This window comes from Chrysochloris asiatica, unplaced genomic scaffold, assembly GCF_000296735.1.
Source record: "Chrysochloris asiatica unplaced genomic scaffold, ChrAsi1.0 scaffold00170, whole genome shotgun sequence".
Taxonomy (NCBI): domain Eukaryota; kingdom Metazoa; phylum Chordata; class Mammalia; order Afrosoricida; family Chrysochloridae; genus Chrysochloris; species Chrysochloris asiatica.
In genome coordinates this window covers 7,325,143-7,348,630 of record NW_006408688.1, presented here as the reverse complement: position 1 = coordinate 7,348,630, position 23,488 = coordinate 7,325,143, and the positions used below count along the sequence as shown (strand labels likewise).

The 23,488-nt window shown below is 40.6% G+C and overlaps 1 pseudogene; it reads right to left on the bottom strand.

The window, feature by feature from the left end:
* Positions 1-1,182: 1,182 nt before the first annotated feature.
* Positions 1,183-23,488, bottom strand: part of LOC102815259 — a 43,989-nt pseudogene continuing 21,683 nt past the window's right edge.

Here is a 23,488-nt window from a genome sequence, read left to right as displayed (position 1 = left end):
TTAGTTATTCATCTCAAGATATCTGGCCCTCATCAGAATGTCTTCTGGTGTCTTATCAATAAAATGTTAAGAGGAGATAAGAAAATAACTTTAGTTCTTGGCAAGTAGGGAAACTGTTCTACAAACTGATTTTGGTTATTCCAGAAAGCTTTCTCAATTGCTTTCGTTGTTGTAGGGAGGCTTTATAGGCGCTCCTCTACCTCCTTTATTCCTGTTGTTGTTAAATGCTGTTGAGTCTGGTTTCTGAGGAGCGGCTGTTGAGTTCGAACCGGCGACCTTGAGGTCCAGTACTTTTCCTACAGCGCCACACCAGAACTCCATTATTTCTGTAGTGTTACCTATTTTCTTTCGGTAACTTAAATTCTTTTTACTTTCTCTCTCATTAAGAGGGGGAGGGGCAGACAAATGGGTTAAGTTCAAAAGTTGATTGACAAAATAATTAGGCTTTATTAAAAAAAATGGAATGAATGCCAATCTCTTATATGTCTGTTTAAACTGTCACCAATCTCATACAATATAAAAATTACTGTAAAACTGGCACCAAGCGTTCCTAAACATGATTCTGAACAAAAATAAGTTTGTTACGTCATTTTAATCCCAGCATGATTGAAATGCACCACCCTTCCCTCAAAAATAAAATCTTCTAATGAATTGAACACTAGATTAAACGCCACAATTAGCGTGCTAGTAGAAACAGGAACAAGAAGTTAGAGAATGCTTTCAAGCCAGGCATCTTATACAGGATGTCTTATTTGTTTGGCTAAAGCTGTAACCAAGAAGAGGACGCTAGGCGAGTCTCACGCTCTGGTCTGAGAGTGGGCGTGGGGTCCTGAATGAGCCCTGACCAGAGTTAATGTGCAGTCTTTCTCAGGTTAGGAAGGTCGCAGGACAATCGCTCCAGAAGGCCTCATCCTACCAGATCAGTAGGCGCGGGGCTGATACCGGTGGACTACCCTCCCCAGGCAGTCCTTGGGCCTGCGGAGGAGGTTCGGAGCAGATAACACTCTGCAGCCAGAGGGGTTGACAGTTGCTCCCGCGCTGCACGCTCAGTTTAGGAGACAACTCCGCAGCAGCCTCCGCTCGCCTTCACGTGACGGGAAGGGGGTGTGGCCCTCGAATCGGGGGGCGGGGTGGAGAGGGGGAGGGCATTAGAATGTGAAGGATCGTGGCGGCTTAGGGTGCTCAGAGAGGCGGCGCCGCGGCCGATGACAGCATTAGGCCGCGACGCACGACCAGCCGGGTGGCATTGGTAGCGGCAGCCCGAGCAGCTGCAGCGTTAGTTTTGGCCGCGGCTGGCGCCGCCGCTGAGAACGGGCGAACGGAGGGAAAGAGGGGGCCCGCCCTGGCTTTCGTACCGCCGGGTCGGAGTTCCCGCCCACCTCGCGGACCGAGCTGGCAGCGCCTCCGCGGCAGCAGGACAGCGCCCTCCGTGTAGGCTAGCGTCCCAGCTACCGCCGGTGACTGCGACCGAGAGAAGTTGGGGTACAGCCGAACGCGAGCCGGACCTCGGGCCCCGGAGGAACCGGCCCCCTGCGTCCCGCCATCCTAAGGACTCCCCACCGGCGAGTGTCGCGGGTAAGGCGTTCGTACCCTTTTGGGTTCATGGTACCCCCTTTTCACATTCTGAGCCCGAGCCAGCGAGGACTCTGGGACACCCTGCGCTGGAGAGTTCCTTTTTGGCTCATTTGTCCCCTTTGGGAGTGAGTGGGGGTTCTAAAGGCTGGCGGAGGTGGAGTGTTTGGGGCCCACTGAAGGTTCGTCTGCAACCTTTCTAAGCCAAGATAGGGCAGCTGTACTGGAGACGTTTCGCACATTTTGACCGTGGCGAGTGACTTGTCTTCTCCCGAAGTTTGACTGGGCGGACGGCGGGGTGTCGCCGGAAGCCCCTACACCGGGGAGAGCCGGCGCTTTGTCTCTTGGTGAGGTTAAGGCGAGGCTCTGGTTTTCCTGTGACAGCCCCAGAGGAGGCTGTGCCGAGCACAGCAGACCGCACCCGCCTTGCAGAACCGAGTGGCACGGCGTTGTTCCTCTAAACCTCAGTTCTCGTGGCCTTCTTGTAACGATAAGAGGAAAGGCGAAGTCTTTGCTGTACTTTTAATTTAATGTTTGGTTTTAAGTACTTTTGGTAGAATGAGATCAGATTCCCAGAAGCGTCACATGGAGCAAGCTTTTGGTTCATTGATCCACCCACTCAATACTGGTTGAGGCAAAGCAACAGTATATGTAGATTTTTCCATTCACAAAAGTCTTTTAACACTCCTTAATGAAAGAGATCTGTGTTGCTTGAACGTTACTTAATTTCATCTTATCTAGATGCCATCCGAAATAATAAGTAATTTGTGTTTCAACTTAACAGATGCAAAAAAACTTATTTAACTGATTTAAGCATATCTGCTTTAAATAAGTTATTTAATGAAGTTTTGCCTCTTTCTACTGCTAAGACTTGAAATAACTTCTTAATGGTATTTGAATGCCCTGAGTAGAGAAGATTTATTAATTTTTATTAACCATACTTGCACGTAGTCTCAAATTAGTGCCACTTTAGGTCTTTTCAAGGAGCCCTGGTGGGACAGTGGTTAAAGCGCTTGATTGCTCATCTAAAGATTGGTGGTTTGAAACTGTCATAGCTGTCTCCCAGCCACTTGGTGGGAGACAGATATGACAGTTTGCTACATTAGACTTTCTGCTCTGTCTTATAGGATCCCTACGCGTCTGAATTGACGCACAGCAGTGGGTTTTTGTTATGCTTTTTCAAATAATCATTTAAAATAACATTTTTCCTTTTCCAGGACTCCATTAGCAGCATAAATTGTGGAGGAACGTGGGGATGTTGCATGTTAGGCTTTCTCCATATCATCGGGTTTAATATAAACTTGATAAAGCTGGAAGACTATTATCAATTCTCTGCTTGCTAGAACGTTTTGCAGTGAAATTATTAAGATCGTGCTTGTTTTATAAAACAGGTTGGAGAAGGAGGAGTAAGACCATGCAATTTGAAATGTTCTTCATTTAAAAGTACAACCACTTTAAAATATTTCTTAGCTAGTTTTTTGATAGCAACTGTGTACTAAATGCCTGTTCTAGGTGCTAGGAAAGAGAATAGATGAAACGTAAGAACTGCCTTTTAGGTCTTTAATTATGGAGATTAAGTTGTTGAGGTCAAATTCCATGTGAACACTTTGAGCCACAATACATTGTACCCAGGTGCTAAGAAATACTTGTTTAATTAAAAATGGCCTTGGTTTATTTCACTTTCATTGAATTATAATATTTGTATCCCTGATCTGTAGAAAGATGCTATTGCTGTACTTTTCAGTTAGAATGTTATGACATTTTAGAGGCTATCAAATGTATTTCTTACAACACTTATGGCACTTAAAACTTGGTATTTAATTTATTGGTTTACTTTTGAATTTAGAAGCTTAAAATATACTCTGTAAATAAACATACAGTTTTATTTAATGAAGTTATGTATTTTTTGCTTTGATATATGAAACACCGATAAAGTTTTGAATCTATAAAATTTGCATTGCAAGAAGATGTTTTTAAAGGATAAGGTATACAGTATCTTTAGTGAATGAATGCTTCTAAGTATATTTAAATTTGGTTTTTTATTGTTTGTTGTCTTGGAGTCAGTTGTTCTAAAAACCTTGTTTGGTTTATGTAAAATCTTTCAAGAGCAAACTGCTTTTATTGAGACGTTAATGAAAAAAATAAAAGAATTGATAGGTTTTTTCCTAAAATTTTTGTCTTAATGGCAATACCTGAAGTATATATTTTAATATTTATATTGTAATACTCCAAGTTGAAAACACTCTTAGAAATGATGGAGCATTGGACGATTCTAGAGTAGTACATACACATATACCAGTGGTTCCACTGGAGAAAGATGAGGCTTTCTGCTCCCTTAAAGATTTACAGCCTTGGAAACCCTGTACAGGGTCGCTATGAGTCAGAACCGACTCCACGGCACATCACCACCACCACCACCACCACCACCACATACACATAGGTTTTGCCTTACTCTTACAAATAGGTATTATGAATAAGACATAAATACAACTTGAATATGAAAAAAAAAGCCTCTGAGAAATATATAACTTTTGAAGAAGTTGGCTGGTTTGCAAAGAGATGAATGGAGACACTTGAGTGGACTGAAATTTAGTTCCCTTGTGGATGGGATACAGGAAAGAAATGTTTGGACTAAGTTTGTATGTAGATTTCATGGCAGTATTTGGGAAACCATGTCTGAGAGATTTTAGTTCTTCCCCTTCATTCCTACACACACACACACCCATACTTTCTCACACCCACTCACTCTCACTTGCATATACATGAAGTTGAAAGTTTCATGTGGTAGAAAGGACTTTTTTCCCCCCCCCTCTTAATTATTATCATGTTTGGAAGGAAGAGAACTTCACAGACCTTGTAGGAAAGGAATCCTTGTTATATAGAATATTACTCTCTTATTATCTACTCTGTTATTATTGCCTTTGTTGCAGTTTTCCAGACAGTATTCAATTCTTCAAGATAACAAGGACCTTGTTTGTCTTGCTTCCCATTGCATCCCCAGTGCAATGAGGCGATAAAAAAGGAAGGATGTTAACTTGAGAGTTGGGGAGCAAAGTCATTCAATCTGGGAAACTTTCTTGAAGGGAGTGATGGTTTAGTTGGTTCCTACTGAAGGGTGTGCAACTGAAGAGAAGTGGCTTTTCTAAGGCTTTAGACAGCATGAACCAAAGCATTTAAATTGAACTGGGTAAGTCACGTTGGGCTTAGCACATTGAGTCTTTTTGTGCAATATTACGAAGAATATTTTCTTCTCTTTTCACAACTGCCGCCACTCTCCAGATAAGATGATTGACAAACCTTATTGTTGTTGTTGTTAAGTGCCATTGAGTTGGTTCTGACTCATAGTGACCCTGTATAGACTTTCCAAGGAGCAGCTGGTGAGTTTGAACCACCGACTTTGCGGTTCAATTTGACCTTGCAGTTAAGCATATTACTCCACAGCGCCACACCAGGACTCTGACAAACCTTTTAAGAGTTCATTGTTTAGAGTGCTTATGTTTTGTAAGTGACAGTGATGTAATAAAAGCAAACAGTATTGAATTTAGGGTCCTGGTATGGTTGTTGTTGTTATGTGTGGTGGAGTTGGTTCTGACTCATAGTGACCCTGTACAGGGTTTCTGAGGCTGTAAATCTTTACAGGAGCAGAAAGCCTCATCTTTCTTCCGCGGAACAGCTGGTAGTTTCAAATTGCTGACCTTGCGATTAGTAGCCCGATTCGTAACCACTGCGCTACCAGGTACTCTATGATAAATAATGGGCTGCTAATCTCTGGAGTCCTGGTGTGGCGCTGTGGGTTAATGTGCCAGACTGCAAAGTCATTTGAACTTCAAGGTTAGCGGTTCAAGCTCACCAGCTGCTATTCGGAAACCCTATACAGGGTCGCTATGGGTCTGAATCAGCTTGACAGCACTTAACAACAACAATCTCAAGGTCTGGTAGCATAGTGGCTACAAATCAGGCTGCAAACGTCAAGGTCAGCAGTTCGAAACTACCAGCTGCTCTGCGGTAGAAAGATGAGGCTTTCTGCTCCTGTAAAGATTTACAGCCTCGAAAACCCTGTCCAGGGTCACTATGAGTTGGAACCAACTCCACGGTACTTAACAACAATCTCAGGGTCAGCAGTTCAAACCCACCACCTGCTCCTTAGAACCCTATACAGGGTCTCTTTGAGTCGGGGTTTGGAAGTGATGATACAGTAAACACAAAAAGTATTGAACTGGAGCTTAGAAAGTTCAAATGGAATTTTTGACTCTCCATCTTGTCCAAGCAACATGCCTTTGGACAAATCACTGGACCTTAGTTACTTCATTTGTAAAATGAGGGTAGTAATTCTTACCCTGGCAGTTCATGGTATTTCACAAGAACCATGTGTTTTGGAAGTACAGTCAGAATTCTCCTTAGAAGTGAGGATGATAGGACTTCATCCCATGTGTTTTGGACATGTTATCGGGAGGGATCAGTCACTGGAAAAGGACATCATGCTTGGGAAAGTAGAGGGTCAGTGAAAAAGAGGAAGACTTCCAATGAGATGGATTGACACAGTGGCTACAACAATGGACGCAAACATAAAAAGCGGTGAGGATGACACTGGACCAGCAGTGTTCATTCAGCTGTGCTTTGGGTCATGATGAGTTGGAGTGGACTTGATAGCACCTGTCCTGGTGATGTGCTGTGGGTTAATGCACTGGACTGTAAAGTTTGAAGTGCAAGGTTGGCGGTTCAGGCTTACCAGCTGCTCCTCAGAAACCCTATACAGGGTCACTATGGGTTAGAACCAACTTGATGGCACTTAACAACAGCAATGATCTTTACCTTACATGGTTGTTGAAATAATTAAATTACTGTGTATGAAAGTGTCCACTTCATTAACCCATAGGAGAATGTCAGCAAGTGTTGTTATTGTTAAGTGTCTTTGAGTTGGTTCTGACTCAGTGACCCTGTATAGGGTTTCCAAGGAGCAATTGGTGGGTTTGAACCACTGACCTTGTGGTTAGCAGTTCAATGCTTATTCTGCACACCAGGACATTATTTAAAATACGTATCTGTGGTTTTTAAAAGAATGTTTTGATTTATTTATTATGAACTCTGATACTCCATTTGACCGTTGGGGTGACCCATAATAGTGATTTCAAATTGGTCAGTATCAGAGTTTCAGATAATTTTCTTTCAGGAAATTTTAATGTTTTTTGATAGAAACAAGGCTTAACTTCATTAATTTTTAAAATACATGCCACAAAAAATACTAGATGCCTCAAAGTTTTAAAGCTTTAAGTAAGGGATTGTTGTTGTTGTTGTCAGGTGCCATCGAGTCAGAACCGACTCATAGCGACCCCATGCACAGCAGAACGAAACAATGTCCAATCCTGGGCCACCCTCACTACCACTGCCACACTTGAGTCCATCAATGATGCCACCTGGCCAATCCATCTCGTTAGGGGTCTTCCTCTTTTTCTCTGACCCTCCACCTTACCCAGCATGACATCCTTCACCAATGATTGTTTCCTCCAGACAATATGTCCAAAGTAGGAGAGACGAGGCTTAGCCATCCTGGCCTCCAAGGATCACTCTGGCTGCACTTCTTCCAAAACAGATCTATTGGTTCTTTTGGCAGTCCATGGCACTTTCAGTATTCTCCTCCAACACCACAACTCAAAGGCATCAATTCTTCTACGATCTTCCTTATTCACTGTCCAGCTTTCGCATCCATATGATGCTATTGAAAATACCATGGCTTGGGTCAGGCACACCTTAGTCCTCAAGCTGACATCTCTGCTCTTCAATACTTTAAAAAGTTCCTGTGCAGCAGATTTGCCCAGTGCAGTACGTCGTCTGATCTCTTGATTGCTGCTTCCACGAGTGTTGATAGTTGATCCAAGAAGAATGAAGTCCTTGACAACTTCAGTCTTTTCTCTATTGATAAGAATGTTGTTTATTGGTCCAGTGGTGAGGATTTTTGTTTTCTTGACATTAAGATGTCACTCAGAATGCATCTGGGGAAAAAAATGCCTCCTCAAAGTAGGGTTGACCATAATGACATGAATACAGTTAAGCTCGGGGGAAAAAGCACACAGAACCTGCATTTGCTGATGGGCAACAACTTAAAATGAAGAGAAACAGCTGTAAACATCCATTGAAAATTGGAACATGGAATGTACGAAGTATGAATCTGGGAAAATTGGAAGTTGTCAAAAAATGAAATGGAACGCATAAACATCGATATCTTAGGCATTAGTGAGCTGAAATGGACTGGTACTGGCCATTTTGAATCTGATAACCACATGGTTTACTATGCAGGGAATGACAAATTGAAAAGGAATGGTGTTGCATTCATCGTCAAAAAGAACATATCCAGATCAGTCATGAGGTACAATGCTGTAAGTGATAGGATAATATCCATGCGCCTACAGGGAAGCCCAGTTAATACCACTATTATTCAAATTTATGCACCAACCACTAAAGCCAGTGAAGATGAAATAGAAGAATTCTACCAACTTCTTCAGTCTGAAATTGATCAAACATGCAATCAAATAAGGGAATATATATATATATATGGCTAAAAATCTGAGTCGCTAGGCTTGTCTTCTCCAGAGACTCTTATTTCCAGAGAAATTATTCTTTTTATTACATTTTTGTAATACCATAAATATGCTGTATGTGATGCCTGTAACTATAAGGGATCTCTACTTGCTGTGTTTTATTTTAGAATCCATTATTTTTGAACAGGTTAATACTAGTCTCATTTCTTATCTAAGCTTTTTGCTCATGTAGCTGTTCTTTTATGAATCTCAATATTTCATTATACTCTATGTACTTTTTATAGTGTTTCTGATCCATTTCATTGTATGATATTTGTTAGAGAATTTTATTGTAAAAAGACTAAGAAGAGTCTTAGCATAAAAAAGGTTACCCACCATCTGTCATAGTCACAAAGGACAAAAAAAAAAAAAAGAAGAGATGGTTTTAAAGTAGGAAGATTCTTTTCAGATTAAAAAAAAGAAGCTTTTTGATTTATGGCTGTAAAAAATGTGATAGATTTGTTGTTGTTAAGTGCCATCGAATCGGTTCCAACTCATAGCAACCCTGTATAAGGTTCTGAGATTTTAAATCTTTGCAGGAGTAGAAAGGGGGGGATTATTGCAATGCCTGAAGGTGTCTTAGTAAGAACGGTTGGTTCTAATGATAGCAGTCAGTAGGTGTTGACTACTTACTATGTGCCAGGTACTGTTTTAGAAGTACTTGATGCATATGATCACATTTAATCCTCACCATGACCCTAAAGTAGGAGCCCTGGTGGTGCAGTAGTTAGGTACCTGGCTGCTAACAGAAAGGTTCGTCCCAAACACTTGCTGCTTCATGGGACAAAGATGTGGTAAGCTGTTTCTGTAAAGATTTAGTCTTGAACCCCTTTGGAGCAAGCCTCTATAGGATCTCTATGATTCAGAATCTATTTGATGGGTCTCCTTCCCTGCCCCCCCCATGCCCTCATTTGGCTCTCGAAATCAAGCAATTTTCTTGTCCATTTTTGTACAAATGTGAAAACTGAGGCATAGAGACGTTAAGTAGTAATTAGTAGAGCCAGGATTTGAACTTGAGCTCTAATTTGACTTTTGCCTTCAAAGAGTATCCTTTTAAACACCACATTATACTTTATTGAATAGTTTATTTGCAGTTATCCCATATAAGTCTTGACATTAATTGTTTGTATCTGGGTAGGGCAAAAGGTTAAATGCTCAGCTACTAACCGAAAGTTTGATAGTTTGAACCCACCATTGGTCCCTCGGAAGAAAGGCTTGGTGATCTTCTTCCAAAAGGTCACAGCCATGAAAGTCCTATAGAGCACAGTTTTACTGTGAAATACATGGACTCTCCATGAGTCAGAATTGACTCAATGGCCACTGTTGTTGTGCTTTTTAATCTTAATTTATCTATCTCTGCCTGTTTAGGCTGTGTAATTTGATGAAAATACACTTTGTAATAAGATGAAATAAACCTTGATTTCCTTTTCCCATTTAACTCTTATTTGACGGACAGCCTGTTTTTCAGTCTTAAAAATACTTGGAATAAAGTAAGTAATTATTTTATTGTTCATTCAGTGGTTATTTTCTAGTGGGGAATTTGAGGATACTCTCGAAAAATAAGAACATAAAAGATAGAGTATTTTTAGTTGAATTGTTATAATTTGAAACTTTTAATGTATTATATATATAATTTTGTTATTTTTTAAAGAATAAGATTTACACAGAATTGTGGTTGGTTTTGTTGTGATGTTTTGAAGGATGAAGTTTCTCTAACATATTATGGTTTCCACCATTAGAATATCTTATTTGAATGACCATATATTGGGAATACTTTGCCAAATTAGATAGTTTCATACAAAGAAGGCTCAGGTTGCTGTGTAAATTTTGGAATTTCATAATTGTACTACATTATGCATAATGTAGGTACATTTTGATGGGGTTTCAATATGGTAGATTTAGGGAGACAGCAGTTTGGTCCAAGCAGCACTATTACTAGTTGGGAATAATGAAGTGAAGTGAGAAGCCCAGGACATGAAAATACAGAAGTGTGGAACTTCTGAAGGCTAGCTTTGTGAACTGTATACATTTGTCTGTTGTTATGGCACTGTAGGATAAACATTGGGCTGGACACTGCAAGATTGGCAGTTCAAACCCACCAGCCTCTCTCAGGAACTCACAGGGTTATTATGAGAACCAACCTGACAGCACATAACAACAATTTAAGATAACTGTCCAGAAGTAAAGAAAACGTGCTGTGCGTCATAATGTTAAGTTTGTAATAGTTTCTAGACCCACAGTGCCACACCAGGATTCATGGGGCCTGATAAAGGGCAAAAGTTAGGGGGTGGTTATGCAGGTTCTGAATCTAAGCAGAATCTCTCTAGGTCTCTAAAATATACATGATCAGAGATAAGAGGGTCTTTGAATGAAACCTGCATAACACTCCTTAACTTTTGGCCTTTATCAGACCCTTTTCCAACATGCGGAGTCATGCTGTGGAGCATGGGTTAATGCGCCATACTGCAAAGCCGTTTGAACTACAAGGTTGGCAGTTCAAGCTCACCAGCTGTTCCTTGGAGACTCTATACAGCATCTCTGTGGGTCGGAACCGACTTGACAGCACTTAACAACAACAGCAACAATATGCCAACATGGAATGGCCACAGAAGAAGAAAATGGTATCTTTAGTTAGAGAGTGGGTCCGAGAAATAGTACCATGTGAGTTTCCCTTAATGCTCATGTGGTATTAAAGAGATAATGGACGTTATCATAGATTCCTACCGAAGAAAATAGAAAATAGTGGAGAGAGAGCCAGCAAGCCTGGCATGCGGCTTTTATTGTGAGGGAGATGCTGTGAGAAGGGCAGTGTGGCAAATTCAGCTTAAGATCCACAAAACTGGTGCTCCCTCTTGCACAGTGTATTTGTTTCCTGGGGCTGCTGTTAGAAAATATAACAAACTGGGTAACTTGTAAGAATAGAAATGCACTGTCTCATAGTTATGGAGGCTCGGATTTCAAGATCAGGATGTCAGCCATGTTGATTCTTAGGGAGACTTTGAGTGAAAAATTGTCCTGTGCTTCTCTTCTAGCTTCTGGTGTTCCTTTGTGTGCCGCTGCAGAGTCACATGATGCTCCTTCTATGTATCTGCAGGTAGTCCCGGATTTACAGTGTATTCAAATTATGACAGATTGCCCTTACAACTGTCCTTTTTTTTTTTTTGGTTTTATTTTGTACATCTTATTGTTAGCAATATGTTGCAGTGCATAATTTGCTGATGCTTTCATTCTCAGATGTTCACTTGTAGATGTAAAATTTAATGATTTACTATTCAAAACACTGCCAAACTTATAAAGATAATGATAAGAGAAGGCAATAATAATGAAAACTAAAAACAAACAAAAAATGAAGCATTTGGCTTATGTCAGAATCAATTTATGATAGAGTCATTAGAGTAGAACCTAATGTTAGTAAGTCAGAGACTACCTTTGTTTTCCTCTTTTATATTTTTATAAGGATAGTACTCAAATTGGATTGGTGCAGGACCGCAAGGTCAGTTTGAACCATAAGATTGGCAGCCCACAGTCACTAGTTGCTCTTTGGATACCCTATACTGGGCCCCTGTGGGTCAGAACTGACTCAAGGACACTTAACAAAACAACAAACTCAGATTGGATTAGGACCCACCCTACTACAGTATGAACTCATGACAACTGATAACATCTTCAAAGATACTTAGTCTAAACAAGGTTATATTCTCAGCTTACTAAGGTGTCTTTACCTAGATATCAAATGTGAGTGTGGTGCCTGAGGCATTGTCAGAAAAAGATGCCTTGTAAGATATTGATGAATCCCTCCAGACCCCCACTTACCATACTTGCTTCTAAACCCATAACTAGATTTAAGTTAAGCAAGCACAAGAAGGTGAAATAGAAAGTGTGACCCAGGAGGAGTTGCACTACACTCCTAAATAATTATTGTTTTTTTCTAATACATACAAACAAAAACCTGGGGAATATTTGTGGGTGGTTTGGTTGGTTGGTTGGTTGATTATTTACTGTGGAGTCCTGAATCAGTGATCCTGCGTAGGGTTTCCGAGGCTGTAAAACTTAATGGGAGTAGAAAGCCTAATCTTTCTCCTGCGGAACAGCTGGTAGTTTGGAACTGCTGACCTTGAAGTTAGCAGCCCAACTTGTAACCACTATGTGTGGTGGTGGTAGCTATGTGCCATGGAGTCGTTTCCGACTCATAGTGACCCAGTACAGGATTTCCAAGTGTGTGTGGAATGGCTATTAATAATGTGGGATAATGGTTCAAGGAACTTAAAGTTGGATCAGTCTGAGTTTATTGTTACGGGTCCACTTGTTGTTTGTTGTTGTTATGTGCCGTGGAGTTGGTTCTGACTCATAGTGACCCTATACAGGGTTTCTGAGGCTGTAAATCTTTATGGCAACAGAAAGCATCACCTTTCTCCCGCGGAACAGCTGGTAGTTTCAAACTGCTGACTGTGAGATTAATAGCCCGATTCATAACTACTATGCTACCAGAGCTCCTTTAACTGACTGGAATACCTAAAATGGGTTCTAGAACTTGCCCAGTGAAATAAGCCTCGTGCAAAGCGGTTACAGAGTGTAGGATCTTAGGTAGAGTTCTGAGTCCCATCCAGAACCTTATGAGGTGGGACATTCCCACTAGAAAGGACAAGCAAACCAGCCTGGAACAGCTACAGTGACAGAAGATACATCTACAAAGATCATCAAGAAAAACCCAAAACAAAAATGTCAGCATGGCTGGCTACTACAAGAATAAGCAAGCTGTTTGCCAGGAAGATATCAAGTCTAGCAATCAAGTTCCTTCAGGACAGACTCCCCTCTAAGATTGAAACTCAAAGGGAACACACAAACAAGCATGTAAACTTGCTGGCGACCACATTGGTCTTCTGGTGAGTGGAAGAGGGGGAAAGGCAGCAATGAAGAAATGGGCTGAGTTCAACCACAGTCCATTGACTCCCGCTGACCTGGCGATGAGAGAGAGAAGAGGAAGGGCTGGATGGTCCAAAGTGTGGTGAGACCTGAGGACACTTGAGCTCATGGACAAGGACATAGCCACAGAGGGCTAGAGTTGAGAGAAGCTTCTAGCTGATATGAAGTGAGGGGAGATGCACAAGAACACCAAACTTGAAGACAGTACACATTTGACCTAGCCTCGATGGCTCGAGAATCAGAACTCAACTAGAGGAAGACTACAAAAAAAAAAAAATTTTTTTTTTGATAGAGGAAACAAGGGTAAATTGCTACAATTTGGTGAACCTGACCTATACTCATGGAGGTAGTAACTCTAAATACCAACAGAGAGGAAAGGAGTCTTCACATCAAGTATCAATGCTATCCCCTCTGTACACAGGGTAGATAGGGACGGGCAACTTAGACATTGGCTACCTAAAATGAGAGGGCAAAAGGCTTGAAGTGACTGGCTTACAAGGTTTCAAGAGGGAGTTTAATTTAAGGGGTGGAAGCAAGAGTCTCCACTGAATAGATTTCATCTTGTCTAGATGGGTCTGGTGAAAAGAGATGGGGATAAGATTCATATGATTCAATAGTGAATAATTGTTATCATGACTAATTGTGACAGTCACAATTGTAAAGGTAGAAGTTTTGTAACAAACACAGGGAGTAGTTAATCTTAACAGTCCAAAAACAGGACTTTAGGACCATCAAGGGAGAAGAGCACAAGCAGAATGCAGGACCTTATCCAGAGAAGATAATTGTCCACTAAGCACAGATTATTCATTCACTGTTTTAACTTTAGAGATGACAAAAGGATCCAATCGCTTATTTGATTAGTTCACTGAAGCATGGATTAAGCAGTGGCCTACTATATAGCACTGACGCACTAGACCTGCTTTGAAATACTGTAGAAGCTAGCTGAAGGCTTAGGGAAATTGACATGTCAGAGTGGATTTATCAGACTAGACCCCTAGATTCACACATGAAGTGCCCAGAGAGTACCTTTTACCACAACAGTGAGGAACAAATTTGTGGAGGGAGCCCAGCATCCTTGAATACTGCTGTGATTGCCATTTTATGCAAATCAGATTTGACAGTGAGAATTGCCTGAACTGAATTAAGACAACAATGGGGCTGATTGGACCCTGTGGTGGTAGGGCCCAAGAGTCTGTACTTTATCACCAAAGACGAGGTAGGTTACCATAATGGACAGTAGAGTCAGAGTTGCTGTTGTTAGGTGCCGTCGAGTTGGTTCTGACCCATAGCAACCTTGTATACGGTTTCCGAGGAGCAGCTGGTGAGCTTGAACCACCAACCTTGCAGTTCAAACCATCTACAGTTCAGCGCATTAACCCACAGTGTCAGAGTAGTAATCCTAATAGTCTTACTCATATGGTTTTATGGTGTTGGCTACTTAGGCAGGGTGTCTCTAAGAGTGAAATAGATGGAAAACCTACTAAATATTTATAGGATTTGTACAAGCAGAAGAATTGTAAGTCAGGTGAACAGCAGTCTAACTTGAATTTCTAGAATAGAGAGTCGCAGCCCCTCAGTCACTTCTGAGACTGTCAGTTTTATAAGTGATTGTTCACTGGGGAAAAGGAAATCAGATTTATGGAGGATTATTGGAACTAGCTCTGAAATGACACCAGTTTCATGAAACCCATCAGTCAGAGGAGTGGCCTATTGAGATCAGATTATTAATGGAGTCTTAGCTCATGTCCATCTAACAGTGTCCACTGGGTCCCTGAATCTATCCTTTAGTAACCCAGGTTCCAGAATACATAATTGGAGTAGACACACTCAGCGAATGGCAGAATTCCGCATTGGATTCCTGACATCCTGGCATGGGAAGTGGTGGTGGTGGTGTGCTGTGGAGTTGGTTCTGACTCATAGTGACCCCATATAGGGTTTCTGAGGCTGTAAATCTTTACAGGAGCGAAAGCCTCATGTTTTTCTGCGGAATGGTGGGTAATTTCAAACTGCTGACCTTGAGGTTAGCAGCCCATCTCATAACCACTAAGAGATACTATTATAGGAAAAGCCAAGTGGAAGCCATTAAAATTTTCCTTACCTAGGAAAATAGTAAACCAAAAAGCAAACTGCATTTCTGGACAGATTGCAGAGATGAATGCCACCATCAAGGAATTGCTTAAGGCAAAGCTTGGGATTCCTACTACATCCCCATTCAACTCACCTGTTTAGTCTGTTTAGTTTGTTTAGACAAAACAAAACAAAAAAATAGATGAATATTGGAGAATGCCAGTGGATTATCATAAATGTAACTAGCTGATGACTTTAATTGCAACTGTGTTACAGATATGGTTTCTTTGCTTGTGCAAATTAATACATCTCTTGGTACTACTGCTATACAGCTATTAAGCAGGTCAATTCCTTTTACTCATTTTCGGTTTTGAAGGGTCACTAGAAGCAAGGCCAGCAATACACTATCACTGGCGTACCACAGAGATATATCAGCTCTCAAACACTCTGTCATAGTTTAGTCAACAGGGACCTTAATTGCCTTTCCTTCTAACAAGACAATCCCACACATCCTTTACATTGGTGATATTAATGCTGATTGGAGTCAGTAAAGGAGTATCAATAACTCTAGATTTAGTGGTAAGATACTTGATTATAAGTGCTGTTGAGTCATTTCTGACCCACAGTGACCCTGTATAGGGTTTCCGAGGAGTGATTGGTGTAGTTGAATTCCCAACTTTGCCATTCAAACCGACCTTGCAGTCCAACGCATTAATCTGCACAATTTACGGGCTCAAAATCTGGACACAGGTTGCTGACTCTAGGGACTCTTTGGCCAGCTCTGGGCAAAGGTCCTTGTCTTCTTTCAGCATCTGTAGGTCTATTACCAAGACACGTGGAGGTCTTGGAGATCTTCATGTGTCTTGATAACAGTCTTCCCTTGGATTTAGGAGTGCCAGAGACCCCAGGTCCAAAGCACTCATTCCACTCATAGCTCTTCTATCTTGGTGGCAATAGGTCCCTGCTCCTTTGCTCATTTCTCTCGCCTTTTATCTTTGCAAAATAATAGATGTTTCATGCCATACCTATGGGGGAACTTCTTACTTCTGATTAGGGTTGTTTTGGACTCTAAGGTTATTTTAGTCCACCTTTACTTATTTTATTATTTTTTCACATGTAATCACATTATGGGGAGTCACCATGTTACTGCCATCTTATATCATTACATAACTGTCAATCACTGAGAATTATAATCAAGCCAAGTTGAAGACACATATTTTGGCGGGACACAATTCAGTGTTTATAGCAGTTATCCAGGAAAAACTCCTCTGTAAGAAATGAAATTTACTTAAGAGATTGCTTAACTGTTTAGCATTTTAACTAGCAAGGTCTTGTTAATTTCTTTTTGGGGTTTGTTTATAATTCATAATAGCAGTCTGTTCAAACTCATAAATTGAAACTAATTAGTGATATTTTTGTTTGTAGGGTGACGTGATTTTAATTAAATTCCTGGTGTTTTTTGTTTTGTTTTGTATTCAGTAAGAACTTTTCATTAGAGTTTTATAAGAATTTTATGTATGTTGTGTTAAGTGCTTTCGAGTCGCTTCCGACTTATGTCAACCCTGTATAGGGTTTCCACGGAGCGGCTGATGAGTTTGAACTGCCTACCTTGTGTTTCAAACCGACCTTGCAGTCCAGTGCTGTATCCCACAGTGCCATACCAGCACTCCTTTTTCTCTGTAGTTGCCTAGTAGTAGTTTTTGATAGTTCTTCTTAACTCAAGTTTTAAAAATTGGGTTGGTTCTCACTCTATCCTATTTGAATGTAGTTGTTAAAGTGCCGTGGAGTCAGTTTCGACTCATAGTGGCCCTGTATAGGCTTTCCAAGGAGCAGGTGATAGGTTTCAACAGCCCACCTGTGGTTCAAAGTCCAGTGCTGATCCTACTCCTAGCCATCCCAGGAGTCCATTGTATTGAATAGGCATGTGTAAGTGTAATTAAGTGTCTTGATTGCTAATGTGATAAATTAGAGATGATGAGTACTTTGGTTGTGGTAATTTATATCTAGAATTCAAAACCCAGGAGCATTTAGTCCAGAGTTAGGCATTCATATCCTCAGTTTTTTTTCATGCCCAAGACATGTGATTAAATAAGAAAAACAGTAATAAAAATTTTTGAGACTGTTTGAATTAACTGTTGATCTTACATTCAGGCTTTGATTCTTAGTAAAGACCCCTCAGCTTAAGTATGGGTCTGAATTTATACTTGTAGGAAACTGGATAACTCTTTGGATTTACTATGCTATTCTTGTTAGTGCCATCGAGTCATTTCTGACTCATAGGATTTCTGAGGCACTGCTGGTAGGTTTGAACTGTTGACTTTGCTGTTAGCAGTCTTGTGCTTATCCTATACCACCACATAATCATATGTTATACTTTAATAAATGAGAAACATTTTTTTCTTAAAAATGAAATGGAGGTTTTCTTGATAAAATAACCGTTGATGGTGATGGTTATGGGGGCGGGGGTAGGGAAAATTATTCATGGGCTAGAGGGTAGACACATATTAACACTGGTGACAGGGCAGACAACTTGCAGATTATTTATGAAGGTAGCAGGAGATACAGGGAGGAATGAATAGATAAAGTGAATAGAAGTAAATACCATTAACTGTTGGTGGATTGAGGGGGATTGCAGCCATGTAATGAAGCAAACTATATGATTTGTTGGATGTAAAACTGGTAATCTGCTTTGGAAACTTTCACTCAATTCACAATAAAAAGTTGAAAAAAAGAGAAACATTTTTTTCTGATGTTTTGATTCAAACCGGTGTTCATATTTTTCTAAAAAGATGACCTTTTAACAAAACAGTGAAGGTGTATGTGAAATTAAGTACTTTTAGTTATTTATGTAATTTAACATATCTGACTTAGGAAAAGCAAAGACTTAAATCCAAGGGAGACATTTAATATACAGGACTACATTATTAGCATCTGGTTGCTAGTTTTATATTTGCAAGCAGTTCCCTTAAGAGACCTTGAGGCATTATTTTCTCAGATATACTCCTTGTGACCCTTTGCCACAGACCCATGTAACCTAGCATTGAAAACACCAACTAATTTAGTAAACAGATGCACTGGGAAAACAAGACACCTTCCAGATGTGTTGTCTTTCCTACCATGTAGCTGACCTTATCAAACCACTTAGTCTCTCTGGATCTTAGAAAAATGAAGAGTTTGCAACAGATAATCTGTTGGGCTTCTTTTGAAGATTCCTCAGAGGGAATAGGGCCTAGAATTATAATCAGCTAGATTTTGGTGTGGCACTGTAAGATAAGCACTGGGCCTCATGGTCAGTTTGAACTGAAAGGTTGGCAGTTCAAACCCAATATCGGCTCCTTGGAAACACTGTACAGGGTCACTATGAGTTGGAACTGACCGACTCAGTGGCACTTAACAACAACAACACATTCAAAATGGACTTTGTTGTGTGATTATCTCCCAGTCCCAAGTTGTGCACGACCTTGTTCATCTTCTCAGTTCCTCACAACTGCCAGACGAGAATTCTCCTGGTGTCCACCATTTCCACCCTTGCGAACATCCCAGCCTGTGCTGGGGGCTCAGGATCCCATAGGCAGCAGCTGCATGGACAGACAGAACTGCTTCTGACTTTAGGCCCATGCACTGAGGCAGAGGCTAAGAGGCCACATAGCTGAGAGGCTGAAGAGTTAGATGTGCCTGCAGTATGGCCACATTCTCTTCTAAGTCTGGCTTCAATTTCTGGCAATTCCTTGTCAATTTATTGCTGCAATTATTTTTAGCAAAGTATCAATGATTTCCACATTCTATTGGGTCAGTTTTCTTTGGAATGAGCACACATATGGATATCTCTTCCAGTTGGTTGACCAGGTAGCTGTCTTTCAAATTTTTTGGCATAGACTAGTGAGTTTCCTCAGTACTCACTAATGAATGTAGAGTAAGCCTGGACTGTTGAAACATTTCACTTTGCATTCAATTAATTCATGGAGCTTTGTTTTTAGCCAGTGCCTTCAGTTCTGCTTGGACTTCTTTCTTCAATACCACTGATTCTTCATTATAATATACCTCTAGAAATGACTGAACATAGACCAGCTCTTTTTGGCTTAGTGACTGTATGTATTCCTTCCATCTTCTTTTCATGTTTCCAGTGTCGTTCAATATTTTACTTAGAGAATCCTTCAGTGTTGCAAGTTGTGGGTTGAATTATTTATTTATTTTTTCATTTCTTTTAGCTTGAGAAATGATGAATGTGTTCTTCCCTTTTGGTTTTCTAACTCTAGGTCTTTGAACATTTCATTATATTTGATTTTGTCGTCTTTTGTTTTTGTTTTTAAGTTTTTATTGTGATAGTTTATATGGGAGAACATTAGCTTTACATTCATCTTATCATATTTCATTTCATTGCAATGATTACAGTTCCCTCCATGCATCATCAAACAACCAAAGAGTACACCTTGCAAGCCTGCTCCCCCCCGCTGGTCATCAGCACACAGCCCCTCTCCCTCTCTGGGTGTAGAGTTCCCAGCTGCTCCATCTCTGGTGGCACTGCTTCTCTGGGTAGGTTTCTGCACTCTGCTCCTCTCTCTCCCTTGATGTTCCCAGGGACCTCCACTCCTGGACTGCAAAATCAACCACTCCCCTCCTTTTGTTACAAAATGTCTACCTTTACATTTCCAACCCTCACAGTCAGTCCTGAAAACAGTTATTCACTATTGAACCACAAGTCTTATCCTCATCTCCTTTCATGATTTTGTCTTCTTGAGCTGCCCTTGAAATTTGTTGTTCATCTCTTTGCTTCATTATTTTTTCCAGTCTGTTTAGCATTTCTATGCTCAAGAATAAGTTTAAGTGTCTCTTCTGACATCCACTGTAGTGTTTTCTTTTTTTTTCCTTGTCTTTTTAATGACTTTTGGTTTTCTTCATATATCATGTTCTTGATGTCATCCTACATCGCTTCTGGTTGTCAGTCATTAGTGTCTCATTCATCATCAAGTCTGTTCTTGAGATGGTCTCTAAATTCATGGAGGTCATATTTTGACTCTCATGGAGTTAATTTGATTTTATGCAGTTTCAGCCTGAACTTGCATAGGAACAATCAATGTTTTGTTGTATAGTCAGCCTCTGGCCTTATTTTTACTGGTGATACAGAGCTTGAACATCTTCTTTTCCCACGCCAGGACGCCACTCTTCCCACAGATGTATTCAGTTTGCCTCTTGTGTATTCATTCCATCTGGTGAGGTCCACGTAAATGTTGTTGTTGTTAGGTGCCATAGAGACCTTATGCACAACAGAATGGCCCTGTGCCACCCTCACAATTGTTGCTACATTTGAGCCCATTGTGCCAATCCGTCTCTTTGAGGGTCTTCCTCTTTTTATCCAACCCTCCACAAACATGATATCCTTTTTCAGGGACTGTCCCCTCCTGATAATTTGTCTGAAGTATGAGAGACAAAGTCTGGCCATGCTGGCTTCCAAGGAGCATTCTGGCTGTACTGAATCCAACACAGATCTGTTTGTTCTTTTGGCAGTCCATGGTTATGTTATTGAAGAAGGTATTTGCAAGGGTCTTGCAGAAGTCTATCATGCAATCTTCAGAGGATTGTTTCAATTACCTAGGTCATGTTTTCCAGCTACTGATACTTCCTCTTGGTTTGAAGATAATCTTTATTTATATGTAAATTTTGTTTATGTCAGTTAAAGTTACATAATAAGTTACACCTGTTAGTTCTCTGTTCCCATCTTAAGTCAGTACTTTGGCGACTTAACTGTACTTTAGAGAAAAGAGATGTTAATGTATTATATACATGGTAGGTGTTCTTTCTATTTAAAAAGAGATCAAGCTCTAAAAACTAGTGTTTGTATAATTATTTAATGCTTGGTTATATTAATATTTATTATGTAATTTATGGTTATCCATCCTGGTGTTGTGCTATAGGATAAGCACTGGACTGAGAGGGCGGTTGAATTATAAGATCAGCAGTTCAAACTCACAAGCTGCTCGTTGGAAACCCTATAGAGGGTTGCTATGAGTCAGAACTGACTAGATGGCATTTAACAACAACAACAGCGACAATCCACTAAAAAACTCAAACTCAGTACTGTCAAGTCTATTCTGACACATAACAAACCTGTATAGGATTTCTGAGGCTGTTTTTCTTTACAGAAGTAGTAAGCCTCATCTTTCTCCTGTGGAGCAACTGGTGGGTTGTTGGTGGTGGTTCAGTTGTGTTGTTATTAAGTTTATCTGATGAGTTTGAACCTCCAACTTTGCAATTAGTCCAGTGATTATCCTACAGTGCCACACCAGGACTCAGGTTTATTTTGAGGCAGCTTCTCCAGCCCATTCACTCTAATGAACTTAAACAATATCTATAGCAAATCCTGAATGTATTCTTTGATTCAAGTGTGGTGGTGGTGGTATGCCGTGGAGTCGGTTCCAACTCATAGTGACCCTGCACAGGGTTTCCAAGGCTGTAAATCTTTAGAGGAGCAGAAAGCCTCATCTTTCTCCTGTGAAATAGCTGGTAGTTTTGAACTGCTGACCTTGAGGTTATAGCAGCCTGACTTGTAACCACTACATTACTAGAGCTCCTTTGATTCAAGCTTACAGCTAACTAAAATTTCTTTGGCTGCAGATAAACAAATACGGTAAAAATTATCTTTGGCTGCATCATAAAAATATGAATGACTGAGTAGCTTTTAGATATCAGGGCTATCTATACTCTGTTGGTGCAGATAAAGAACTTCAAAAAGTTTGTTGAAAAAGATAATAGAATTTTCCACAAAGTTTTTGAAGCTCCCTCATGTATTTATGGGGAGCACAGTGGCTCCATTGGATAAGCACTGGACTTTGAACCATAAGGTCAGCAGTTTGAGCCCAGCAGCCAATCTGTGGAGAAATGCTAATGCTTTTGGCTCCTGCAAAGATTTACAACCTCAGAAACCCTACAGAGGATTGCTCTGAGTTGTTACTGACTTGATGGCACTTTACAACAACAAAACATCTATCTGTATATCATATGGCACAGGCACTTGTGATATAAACATTCATTTTTATCCTTTGAAGGTATAATTTTTTACATTTAAACTCTCCGATGCTGGAACTTCATCATTTATAAGTTATTAAAACATATATCTCTATACCTTTCATTGTTCCCTTTGAGGTTCTCAAATAATTTAGCAGCTGTTGTTGTTAAGTGCCTGTTGAGTTGATTCCAACTTGTTGCGGCACTGTATAGGGTTTTTAAGGAACGGCTAGTGAGTGAATCACCAGTCTTGTGGTTAGCAGTTCAGTGCCTACTACAACGGCTCACCAGAAGTACAAGCCCATTGATGTAACAGATATTTGCAAGTCACTATGAAAGTGTTGAAAATATAGTAGGATCTAGATAGATAGGGTCCCTAATATCATTGAGCTTTTGTATATAAGAGGGGTTGGGAACTGACAGTAAACTTCTAATTACCAAATTCATTCTGTAATCACCATTGTGGCAAGTGCTAAGAGGAAAAATATGGAGTGGGATAAGAAGTTTCTGACCTATTGGGAAGGAGGCCAAAGAAGGTAACTAGGACTGAGGGGAAAAATAGAATACAAAAAAAGAATATTTTTGGCAGACCATCTTGTTTGAAGATTCTGGAATGGCAAGGGACTTGGCTTTTACTAGAATGATAAAGAAGGCTACTCTGCATGCGAAGGAGCTCTGGTAGTGTAGTGGTTACGAATCGGTCTGCGAACCCCAAGGTCAGCAGTTCAAAACTACCAGCTGTTCCACAGAAGAAAGATGAGGCTTTCTGCTTCTGTAAAGATTTACAGCCTCGGAAACCCTGCGCAGGGTTGCTATGAGTCGGAGCCGACTCCATGGCACATCACCCCCCACCCCCCCCACACCGTCTTGCATTGAATTTAAACAAATGAGAATAGTAGCAGTGTATTGAAGCAGGTAGGGGCTGGATCATGTGAGACCTTATAGACCATCCCTTTGTTGTTGCTAAGTACTGTCAAGTCGGTTCTAACTCATGGCAACCCTATCTAGTGTTTCTGAGGAGAGACTGGTGGGTTTGAACCATCAACCTTGGGCTGTTAGAAACCATTAAAGAATTTTAAACAAAGGAGTGGAAATACAAGTGTTAGATGTTGTTTTTGTTGTTATTATTAAGTGTCGATGAGTCAGTTTCGACCTTGCGGTTCAAAGCAACTTTGTAGTCCAGCACCACACCAGAACTCCGAGGTTTAGATACTGATCTGAATACTATGGCTATTGGAGACTGTGTAAAAATGGTTTGGATCAAAAGGGAACCTAGATCCAGAGGGCCTGGAGGAAGGTAGAATCTCCAGTGAGTAATATTCAATCTGTCTAGGCGGGGCTGATGCAAA